Source organism: Panthera onca, chromosome F2, assembly GCF_046562875.1.
Source record: "Panthera onca isolate mPanOnc1 chromosome F2, mPanOnc1 haplotype 2, whole genome shotgun sequence".
NCBI classification, from domain to species: Eukaryota; Metazoa; Chordata; class Mammalia; order Carnivora; family Felidae; genus Panthera; species Panthera onca.
The window spans coordinates 30,797,188-30,809,445 of record NC_138356.1 but is presented as its reverse complement, the minus strand read 5'-3'; the positions used below and the strand labels follow the sequence as shown (position 1 = coordinate 30,809,445).

Genomic DNA, 12,258 nt, shown 5'->3' with positions numbered 1-12,258 from the left:
ACCAGGCAATGAGCTAATTTATTCCTGGGTAAAGTTTTGCTACTAATGTGTATGAAAACTGTTCTCTACAATATTTTGTGATCATTGCTGATAAATAACAGAGTTCCTTATTTTTATATGCATTTTAAACATATTTAATTTGTTAATCTTAATACTTTTGAGTTATCTCAAGTTATCTGGATAACAAATCAAGTTATCTATAAATAATGTTAATTTTGCACCATTCTTTCAAATATTGTAACTTCAAATTTGTATTTCTTTTTTTTTTTTTCAAGTTTATGTATTTTGAGAGAGAGGGAGTACAAGTGGGAGAGGGCTAGAAGGAGAGGGAGAGAGACAGAGAGAGAAAAAGAGAGAGAGAGAGAGAGAGAGAGAGAGAGAGAGAGAGAGAGAATCCCAAGCAGGCTCTGCAGTGACAGCGCAGAGCTGGATGCAGGGCTTGAACCCACAAACAGAGATAATGATCTGAGCCAAAACCAAGAGTTGGACACTTAACTGACTGAGCCACCTAGGCACCCCAAATTTGTATTTCTTTATAGCATTTGGTAATGGATTTCAGAATAGGATAATATATTAGTAAGCCTAGAATTAACCTTTAATTCAAATTTTCATTACATTATGTATGTGTTTTCTCTATTTTACTTGATTTTTAATTATGAGAGCTTTATTTCACTAGACTTTCCAAGGAAGCAACTTTTGATATTAACCTATCATTTTTGTGATGGTTTTTCAAACTGTTAAATTCTCCCTTTTGCCTTATTATTTATGCCTATGTTTTCCTTAATAGTTATTCTGTGCACTTAAAAAATATTTCAAATAGGACACTTAATGATTTCATTTTCTTTCTTCCTACTTTTAATAGTGAAGGTTTTTAAGGGATGAATTTTCTAATTGTATGTATGGATACATTACCTAAATTTGGGGTGTTCAAAATGACATAGTTTTTTAATTTCTAATAACAGATTTCATCTCTGACCATGAGCTACCAACCTTCTTTGTACAAACAAATTTTTTTCAAATTCCTTTCTGTGTTAGAAATTACACTGGTGGCTCCCAATGAATCATGCTCCCAGGATTGAAGCTTGGGATGGTTCCCTCCCATATTGATTCTGGGCTTGCACATGAACTTTGGTCATGCATCAACATGCATGATGTGAACAGAAGGTTGACAAGCAATTGTACACTGGGACTCATCTTCTTGGAACTCGGTCTCCATTCTGTTCTCCTGAAGGGAGAGGACACATGGAAATATATTCTCTGAAGGATAAGATACCACATGGAGGGCAAAGGTAGCTTGGCCACGCTCCCAGCTGACACTATGTGGAGTAATGAACCAGCCAGTCAACCAAAATAATCATAAAAAAATAATAAATGCTGTTATTTTAAGCCAGTAAGTGTTGAGAGTGTTTGCTATGGAACAATAGAAAACAGAAATTTTTTTCTGTTTAAACGTGATCTGACTCAATGATATTTTTCTACTTAGCCAAGTTTCAGAGAAGACTGTTGAGAAGGAAGATACTTTTGTCTCCATGTATCAAATATGCCACCCCACCAAGAAGGCAGTAATGTCTACAGTTAAATGTGCATTGGAAAGGCTTTTTTTCCTCTTTGTTTTCTGGTGCAAATGAATCTTTGCATCATTTCAGTATCATTTTGTTACTGAGCCAATAGAAACATAGGACATGATTTATTAAATATCAATATTCTCAGCATCCTCATATGTAATTTCTAAATCATATCTACTTTTGAAAATACAAGATATCATGCATAACATTTAACCAATGGGTGATTAATTTGTTGTGAGTTACAGACCTTTGTAAATAAACGAGAAATTTGTGCACCCTCTCCTCAGAAAAACACAACCTCACAAAGAAATTACATACAATTTCAGCAGTTTCATTCACTCATTAAGGAAAATATGTAGTGATTTTCAAATACAGTTTAACCAACTAATCTGTCCTCAGATAAAAGCTTACCGGGAAGCAACAAAAACAGAGCTTCAACTCTGTTGAAGCGACAGTGGTACCTGATAACCCACCTGTTGCCTTCATTCTTCCATTTACCTACCCCACACCACACCCCTCCACAGAGCATAGTTTATAAATCAATGCCTTAAAATGACACGATAAAATTAAATACCTAGAAGAAAGATAAATAAATATGAAGGGGCTGGAGCCAGAGAATTTCTGACACAAACTAAGAGCAAGTATACAATAAGGAGAGACTGGATTCATTGTTGCAGTAAAGGTAAAAGAAAATACTGTGTGAATCACTGTGGCCAGAGGCTCAACAGGAGACAGCAAATTACCTGCCGCTTTAAAAGAAGTTGGATGGCTACTCCAATTAATTTTATGTGTCAACTTGGCTAAACCATGGAAAGCCCAGATATTTGGTTATACTTTTTTCTGGATGTTTCTGTGAGGGTGGTTTTGGAGGAGATTCACATTTCAATTGTTAGACTAAGTAAAGCAGTTGAACTCATCCAATCAGTTGAAGGTTTAAACAGAACAAAAGGCTGGCCCTCCCAGAGTATGAGAGATTTCTGCCTGACAACCTTCAAACTGGGACCTTAGCTCTTCATGGTGTTTTATTGGGTTTTGTGTGTGTGTGTGGGGGGGGGGGGGGGGGAGGAGAGGGGTGTTTGTGGGTTGTTATTTCGTTTTTATTTTTTGGTGAAAAAATTTATATTTAGATTTAGCCAGCTGGTCACAGTTTAGATGGTCCCAATTTTGTTGGCAACATCCAAAGCATCACAGTCACGAGCCAGTCAAACATATGCCTTCTTTCCTCCATGGGGCTTGATCAGAGTGTTGACCTTGGCCATGTCAACGTCATAGAGCTTCTTCACAGCCTGTTTGATCTGGTGCTTGTTGGCCTTGACATCCACAATGAACACAAGAGTGTTGTTGTCTTCTATTTTCTTCACGGCTGACTCAGTAGTCAGGGGGAATTTGATGATGCCATAGTGGTCAAGCTTATTTCTCCTGGGGGCACGTCCAGAATATTTGGGATGCCTTCTTAGATAAAGTGTCTCTGAAGGAATGTAGGTGACAGGAAGATCTTTTTTTGTGTGACTGTGGATGCCTTCCAGGACTGCTTTCTTGGCCTTCAAAGCCTTTGCTTTGGCTTCAGCTTTGGGAGGGGCAGGGGCTTCCTTCTTTGCTTTCCGCACCATCTTCATGAAAGCCACTCTTCCTGGTTTTATGGAGGCTTCCAGCCTTTGGACTGGAATGGGCTTTACAGATTTTGGATTTGCTAGCTTCTATAATCTCATGAGCCAATTTCTTATCAGAAATCTCCTTGTATATACTACATCTATACATAGGCAGATATAAAATAAAGAGCCCTGGAGAACCCTAATACAACCATATATCCCAGTGTCCAGGACAGACTAGGTTTATGCCTGTGCTCCAACTATAAATATTAATAGCTCCCCTTTTCACTCACATACACATCTAGGTTTTGTGGGTTTTTTTAATTTCATTTTTGGTTTTTGTTTTGTTTTCACAAAGCAGGGAGAGATCGTGTTTGTCTGAAATGTGTTACAAAAAGGGACCAGTGTGGGCCCCCCCCCCCCCCCCCGGTGGGTCATCTGTTTGTTGAGGGCTGTCTTGAGCACAGCAAGAGGCAAACCCACTGGGGACTGGTGCTTCCCAGGTGTGGAAGCACCTGGGATGTCAGCGTGGACATACGATAGGGTTCACTGGCTGAGAAGAGGTGGTTGCTCACCCAGGCCGGGCTATTCCTTCCAGAGCCAGTGGAGGCCGGTGGGGGCCGGTGCCAGCATGGCCTGATTTCATGCCCCCTTCCAGCTTTGCCCTGCCCCTCAGGCCTGTGGAGGATAAATTATCTGGGCATCCGTGGGAAGTCCTGGCTCTCACAAGGTTTGTTCTGTGGGCACAGCAGTATCAAAATGTCCTTGTTTCTCTTAAGGTCAGTAGGTTACACCTTAAGTAACCTGGCAGCACTAGTAACCCCCGAGTAAGCCACAAGGGTGACAGGACGTGGTACTTAAATAACCAGAAAAAGAAAACATATTAGGTCAAGGCAGGAGTTCTTGTTAAATTAACAAAATTCTCAAAATCATTTCTTTCTCAAAGTCAGACTAACCACAATGGTTTAATGAAAATGCTTCACCTCAGATAGACGGAAAAGCAAACTTTGTCTCACATTCACCTTTTCCTCCACACAAGTGGATCTAAAGTTCTAAAGCCTTAAAATATATTACCATTTAAGTTCCATCCTATAGGATTATATCTTCACACTTTGGTTCTTTTTCCAATTAATGGTCCATTTGTGAAATGCATATGTAGTTATTTCGGCTCTGTATGGCTCATTAGAGAGCCTTCTCAGTGATGGGTTTCATTCCCCTTGGTCTGATATGAATGAATTCATTAAGGACATACTATAAAATAACTAATAAAGTAAATTTTGAACATTTAAAAAGAAGTAATATAGCACAACTTACCTTCCTTAAAAAATAATTTAATCTGTTGTGGCTGTTTTAAAGATTTGAATTCAGGAGAAAATTCTTTACAAGTGGTTTTTATTATAACTTGGAACCTGACTCCTCATTCAAATGTGCATATTAATGTCTAATGCATATCAGAGTAACTCCTGTGGGAAGAATAAATGTGTTAGACTGTGCAAGTATAAAGAAGTAAGAATAAACATGAAAACTGGCAGAGGGTCAGATGGGAGGAACCTCCATTCTATTTATCCTTCCCTGAGTAATTTCCCAGTTTGCAAGAAACTATTGTCCCATTTAAATTTTTTTTTTTCAACGTTTTTTTATTTATTTTTGGGACAGAGAGAGACAGACCATGAACGGGGGAGGGGCAGAGAGAGAGGGAGACACAGAATCGGAAACAGGCTCCAGGCTCCGAGCCATCAGCCCAGAGCCTGACGCGGGGCTCGAACTCACAGACCGCGAGATCGTGACCTGGCTGAAGTCGGACGCTTAACCGACTGCGCCACCCAGGCGCCCCTGTCCCATTTAAATAGTAGAGCTGATCATGATTTAGTCTGACTTGTGGATAAAATCCTGTGTAAATGTGTTGCTCATTTGAATTGAATCAATTGAATCAATTGAAAAATTCAATCCTTTTTTACTTTTACTTTTCTGTTGTTTCAAGGAGGGGCCAGATTGCACTGATTAAAGAGGGATTTTTTTAGCAAAACTCTCCTACTTTAGACACACTGACAGTTTAATATTGAGAAAAAAAAACCCAGATTTTTCATTGGCAAGCAAAAATTAGTTTTTTTCCTCCTCTATTAACAAGAAGTTAACAGTAATTAACAGAAAAATATTAAATAAAAAAAGTAACTGCCATAAGTGCTACCTATACATATGAATTGGATAAGACACATGAAAAGCAAGCTTAGGTTGTTAGTTGACAAGTCGTGAGACTGCGCATTTGACCACCAGCGCTATCACTTACAGGTAAATAATTCAACTGTGTACCAAGACCTAGAGATGCCTTTCACTGCTTTAGACACGATTTAAAACACGATTACCAAGGTGTCGATTGTAAGGCAAACTCCCTCAAATTCACATACGTGCTGTTAGATCAAGCTTCACATCAATCTAACATCTAAAATTCAAGTTCAAACCATATAGACAATAGTAAACAAAACCAGGCATATCATCTTAAAGTACAATGCTAACAAACTTTTGAAGAAATTACCATTTCCAACTTATATTTTACTGTCTTATTGCTACTGAGCTCAGATAGATATTTTTTAAATGAGTATTTCAGTATTGATGATAGGTTCTCTTGTTTTCATATTGCCAAATCACATGTAATTGAAAGAGAGACATGAGATATAGATGAAAAAGTCTATTATTCTTAGCTGAATACTATGATGGTTATGGAAGAATATAATAACAAAATATAACAACATATTAGTAATTCCATGATTTTTATGAAATGTGCATCAAAACAGACTTCAAAAGGTCTAAAGTAGACCATAAATAAACAACATGAGATAGTTTTCAATTTGTTCAGGTGGGATTAGGTTTTTAATTGATAGGATGGTGAGTTATAAAGTTATAAAGAGTCATTTAAGGAGGGAGTTAAGTTGGCCATTTAAAAACATTGTCAGATTTTTTAATCTCTAAATTCGTGTGTGTTTTCTCTGTCTTACATTTCTCATCTCCTCTTTCAGCTATTTACAGCAAGGCATCCAGTCTTAAATAGTCTTGTGTGGCATGAATAAACTATACTCCTAGCAATGCATTACATAACTCTTGCACGGAAGCATATTTTAAAAATATTTAAAATACTTACATTCTAAATATTTATTATTATATTATTTACTTATAAATAAGTATTTATTATTATAAAATACTTACATTCTAAGTATATAATCGGCCAGCAAGAAGGCTGATTCATGGATGTAAGAATCAGGGACAGTTGATAAAGTGGGGTCACTCCTAATATTAGCCAACTGGGGCAAGATAGAATGCAATAGGGAAGGTCTTTGTTTAAAAGTAAAAATGCATACTAACTTGATACTTTGTTTATAGAAACAGGAACACAATGGCAAAAAGAAAAGAAAAATGATTGATGGCTTGGCTTTGGAGCTCACTGCAAAGGATTCCTCAAGTTGAGTAATCTCTCAAAGGAAAATCTATAAAATCAGCTAAAAAAATAGCTGAACTTACTCCAAGTATTAGTATTAAACAAGGTGGTACAAGTATAACATGGCTCTATTTACCACACCCGAGAAAGTCGCCAGGTGATTTAGTTCAAGTGTCTTACATAGAGGGATGTGGCTAGGGAGCAGAGCTTTCAACCCCCAAATTTTACTCACAAATGTTCTTGGGATTTGTAGTAAGCAAATGCAGTGGATGGGGAGTTGACAAAACAGTAAAATAAATAGGAACAAAGCAAGTCCTAGGGCAAGGGCAAGCATCTCTCTTGCTGGGCTAAAATAGCATAGGACCCTGAACTATGGGGAAGTGAGGTCCTCATGAGACACTGACAGAAAGAACTGCTAAGACTGATTCTAGTTAGAGAAAGCCCAGGAAGGTGCATGTAAGTTCAGCAGAGTTTGCAATGGCTCAGTTCCCGTGTGAAGCCAGGAAACCTAATAATGACTCTGCATTGATCATTTGTAGGTCCTTTTACTGGCTTTTCCCAGATTATCAGGCTTCTTCTTGGGAAACTTTTCTTGGGATCAGCTGTCAGAGATTATTCTTTTTGAAAACCCTCTCCTTTATATATTTTTGTCCTAAAACCATATACATATACACACACATAGAGAGGAAGATATTTTCCATATTATTTTCCATATTTCTATAAGCATCTATGGAAATATTTGCTTCTGCCAAAGACAGAAGACAACGTATCAAAGTCTTTGACCCATCAAATGACAAGTTTCGTCTTGTGTTTCATCTATTCTGCAAACCTACTTCTCCTTTCTCATTTCTGTGCAAACTCTTTTCTGTCTACTCATATCCTTTAAGAAATAGTGCTTATTGGCCCTTAAAATTCAGTATGAATGAAGGAAGATAAATTCCCTTTTGGCTTAATATTCAAATCCAACTAAGACGAAAAAATAGTTGCATTCCTCTAATGCAACAGAGAGAGAGAGGAAGAGAGAGAGAGAAATATGAACGTCGATAACCTGCCACATATTTACTCAACTCTCCATAGTGCCTACATGCAATAAATATTAAAACAATAGATAATATTCTATGTTTGAGAACCCAAACTTTGCTTCCCTGGGTTGTCATCCAGAACAGAATAGAGCAGTGGTCTTCGTAGTACATTTCCAAAGTTAAATTCAGACTCCTGGGGGCGCCTGGGTGGCTCAGTCGGTTAAGCGGCCGACTTCGGCTCAGGTCATGATCTCGCAGTCCGTGAGTTCGAGCCCCATGTCGGGCTCTGTGCTGACAGCTCAGAGCCTGGAACCTGTTTCAGATTCTGTGTCTCCATCTCTCTGACCCTCCCCCGCTCATGCTCTGTCTGTCTCTGTCTCAAAAATAAATAAACGTTAAAAAAAATTTTTTTTTAAGAAAAAAAAAATTCAGACTCTTGTTGTTCATAGGTGAAAACATGTTTCTCTGTAAGTTTGCATATCTTTTATCTCCCTATCTACCTTGTAACCACAGTACCAAAGTGAATCACACTTAGGACAAAGCATTACAGTGTGACTTGGAGAGCCAAAAGTGTCCTTGAGTCCTCCACATAGAATGGCCGCAGTAGTGATAAGGATTTTTTAAACCTCCAAAGGGGGAATGAAACTCAGGAGCCTGAAGTATGGACTGCTAGAGTCCTTTCAACCTGTGCTTTCATTTAGTACATTTGCCTCTCAGCCAACACCAAAGAGGTAACAGTAAGACAATTTATCAAAGCTCTTACCCATCAAATGGCAAGTTTTAGAAAGAGCTTTGTACCTCTTTGACAATTTTGCTCTAAATTTCTAAAACCATTTGTATGTCTCCCATGGGGAAGATAGGTCACTTACTTGATCCCTACTTTCAATGTTTCTGAGTTATCCAAGGCTTCTCAGTTTTCTTAGACCTTCAGAGTTCTGTAACTCTGATGGTCCAATGGCCCTGTGCCTCTGTAGCTGCTGAAGCCAATTTGCTACCACATTCCATTTCTCCCCTGACATCATCTTTGGTAAATTTTCCTCAATGTAAAGCTCCATCATCTCACTGAGCTATACCAAAAATAAAAAGACTAAATAATAATAATAATAATTATTATTATTATTAATTAATTAATTTAAAGTAAACAAAGCTGTACCACTCTCCTGTCCCACCTACTTCATTCCCCCCGAATTTCAATATCCACTAGAAAAAGACTAGATTTGAAAACTCCCTGACCGAACTGGATCTATGAAACTCTTGGCCCACTGACAGTAGACTTCATCCCATCTCTTCTGCACCGTTGCTTTCCACTAACTCTCCTCCCTCACTTTGTCCACATTTGTTTACTGCATAAAACACATTTATTTTCATTAACAGTCTCTGCCCTCTAGAATTAGGCTCAGATAACTGCAAAGTAAAATTAAGATATATTCAAGTTTTCAGAAACTATCAGCACTGCTCTCCTCTTTCACAAGAGATTGAGTGGAGAGTTTGGCAATATGAGGGTTATATACAATTAGGGTAGAAACACAGGTGTTGCCAAACATTAGTGCTACAAAATATCATTTTTTAACAGTATCACCTATAGCCCTAGAGTGATATTATTTCCTTGTAAGCAAACATTTTTTTCAGTTAATCCCATACCGGATCATACCTCTGTCAATGTTTGTAATAAAGGTGAGCAGTTTGTTTTTGGCCCCAGGACGTGCTATAAGAAATAAAATGTGCAACCTCCACTGTGCCTTAGGGAAGCATTTAGACATCTGTACATTTTACATAGTCTTTCCTGTGTTGCTATAGAAAGTATCACGTTGTCTTCTTCTTTGGTAGCTCTGGGGTAATATACAAAGCTGGTTTTAAGTTATGAAATGCCAACTGGAGACCTCTCAAAGTGTTCTCAAATATAATTCAGTTCTTTGGAAATAGCGATTATCAGTTCTTCCAAAATGTGATTTAATTACGTACTTACATAAAATGTCATCATCCTAGTACACTTGACATTTTTAACACATATTCTATTCCTGTCATCTATATCAATGACAAATGACAGAATAAAGGCATACTTAAAAATTATATCATCTGAGACATTTTATATAATTATGGGCAATTAGAATTTGTAAAACATTTAAATGAATTTAGCTTTTCTTTAAGAGCCCAGTAAGCTGATAACAAAGCTAAAGCAAGCACTGAACACTCAATCTATCAATCAAAAGGCGTGGTGAGGAGAAGCAGGCACTAGACTGAGTCACGGCACTGCCACTACGTCATCCTCCTCAAGATGATTTCTTCATCAGCAAGACTGGAGGGCTAAATTAGAAGCTTTCTGATTCATAACCTCTTAATATTTACTGGGTATCCATGTGTCCAGAACTTACTAGATGCTATGAGGAGTCCAGACACCACTCTCATCTCGAGTTGCTTATAGTCTGTTTTTGTAAGAAAGAAGAAAAACAATAAAGGGCAATTCATAAACAATTACCAGAGTATTTACTATACGATGGATGGTAGCTGACCAGTTATCGGAACTTGAAAAAGGAGACAGAGAAGCAGTGGAAGCTTAAGAACATCCAGATTCTCTTCAGGTTAACCACAGCCTACTTTTCTTAGAAAACCCACTAGTAGATGAAATTACATCCAATTTGATATATATTTATTGCATATTTTCCACATGGCTAGTTAACAACTTATTTCAACATATGATTTTCCATCCTACTGAATTTCATCACTGTCAGTACTTCTAAACTTTGAATCTCAGGCTCTTTGGAGCCGTTCTTTAGACCTCTCTCCGGTGGTCTGGGCAGTCACTCAAGGTTACCCAGCAACAGAGTGGTGGAGGAGAGTTGGGATGCAGTTTCCTGAGTCTTGGTTGAATTCTCCCCTAGGCCTGTGGCCTCTATTACAGCAGCCTCCCAGGTGAGCTCCCTCTCAGCAGTGTTTCCTGCATATCCTGCCACAATAAACCTCCTCAAATCAACTCCTCTCCCACAGATCCCATCAGACTGTACCAAGCAGCCTACGCAGTGAAGAACCTTAGAAATCATCTGATCCTATTCCTTTCCACCACGCACAGACACAGCCAGTAGCAGGTGCAGAATGACAGGCTCCAGTGCTGGGAAGTGATTACTTAGTGTACTGACACTGGTGGGACTTCATTGCAAATTGGGACTTTTCCCACAATCAACCAACATAAATTCCCTCATTTATGAAATCGAAACATAATTCCTATCTTACAGGTTGTCATGCAAACTAAATCAGACAACATCTGTGCCTGGTATATAATAAGTGTTTAATATGATATTAGCCATATCTTTTTATTCTGTATTTTGATGCTTTGGCATCTGAGACCTTGCTGACCTGGGAGGGGCTGCCCCTCCCAGGGTGAGCTAATTCCCACAGGTAGCAACTACTTGCCTGTAAGGGCACCTTTCAGATGCAAACACAGTACACACCCCACAAATCTAACCACTTTCTTTATCAGCTTTTCACATTTCAGGCCACTTTTCACTACCTGCTAGAGCCAAATACCAATGTATTAGGGAGAACCTCTACGCCCCAAAGCCTGCTGACATCCAACTAACCAATCCTAAGGCTGCTTATCTTGCCTTACTCATCCCTTCCCACAATAAAGGATCTTGTCCATATTTTCCTCTTACTCCCTCTGAGTTCTGACCAACCCTGGTACTTCCCCATGTGACTCCGTGTTGTATGCCATGTCTCCCATTTCTAAGCATCTATGACTACAATACACTGCTTCCTTTATGACAGTCACTTTCGTACCTGCATGTCTTACCATACCTGATTAAAACAAATCCCAGCTACCCTTAAAACAAATGCATGTTTGTTTTCCCTTTTCTGAGCCTTTCCAAGTAATGGTATGTCTTATCCTGAAACTTTAGCACTCCCCAACTGTGACTCCTGGAATTCTCTCTTGCCCTAGTAAATTGATGACTGATATATATTATGCTTTATGTACCTGTGGCCTGGCTATCTTCCCTGTCCCTCTTTCAATACATACATTCAACCTCAGGGACAGTTTGCCACATCTCAAGTCCTTTCTCTCTTTGATCTGATGTTCTGGCCTATCTTCTAGTTTTTCCCTGTGCAGTTTTCTTTCCTTAGAATAACCAAAACTTGGTTTCAGTCACAAGTTTAGAAGCTTTATCTGTGTAGGTGCTCCAAAACTCTCATTGTACCAAATCTAAACCTTTTAACACATCCAAAAATGAAAGGCAGACATGTGTTAAGAGTAAGAACAATGAATTGAAAAAAATTTAATTTGCAAAACTGACTCAGAATATCTGCAGTTCTCGAAAAAATTGCTTAGCCTCTCTGAGACTCAATTTTTCACTTGTAAAAGTGCAGATAATAATAGTATCCACATCATAGGGTGGGTATAAAAATTAAATGAGATAATATATGTAAAGTGCCTGATATGTAATATGTCCTAAAAATAGTAATTATTATTGCTGTGATTGTAATTGTGGTTGTTATGATGATAATGTCACTAGTAGTGGTTATTATAAAAATAAGACAATCTCTGAAAACAAACTTTGGAACCACATTTAAAATGTTCCTGTCACTTTGGAAAAGTGTGGCTTAATATCTGGTTTTAAAGTAAAATTATATTTTGGGGCGCTTAGGTGGCTCAGTCGGTT

At 38.2% G+C, this 12,258-nt stretch overlaps 1 long non-coding RNA gene and 1 pseudogene across 7 annotated transcripts in view; both read right to left on the bottom strand.

The window, feature by feature from the left end:
• The window catches only part of LOC132664239 (uncharacterized), a 307,601-nt gene that overhangs the window by 129,054 nt on the left and 166,289 nt on the right, over window positions 1-12,258 (bottom strand). The window contains exon 4 of one of the 7 annotated variants that reach the window (XR_013553569.2): window positions 4,469-4,617. The exons of the other annotated variants lie outside the window; for them this stretch is intronic. This is a non-coding gene — a long non-coding RNA (uncharacterized LOC132664239). The remainder of the gene's footprint in view (window positions 1-4,468; window positions 4,618-12,258) is intronic. 7 annotated transcript variants of the gene reach the window in all.
• On the bottom strand, window positions 2,706-3,265 carry LOC132674897 (large ribosomal subunit protein uL23 pseudogene; annotated as a pseudogene).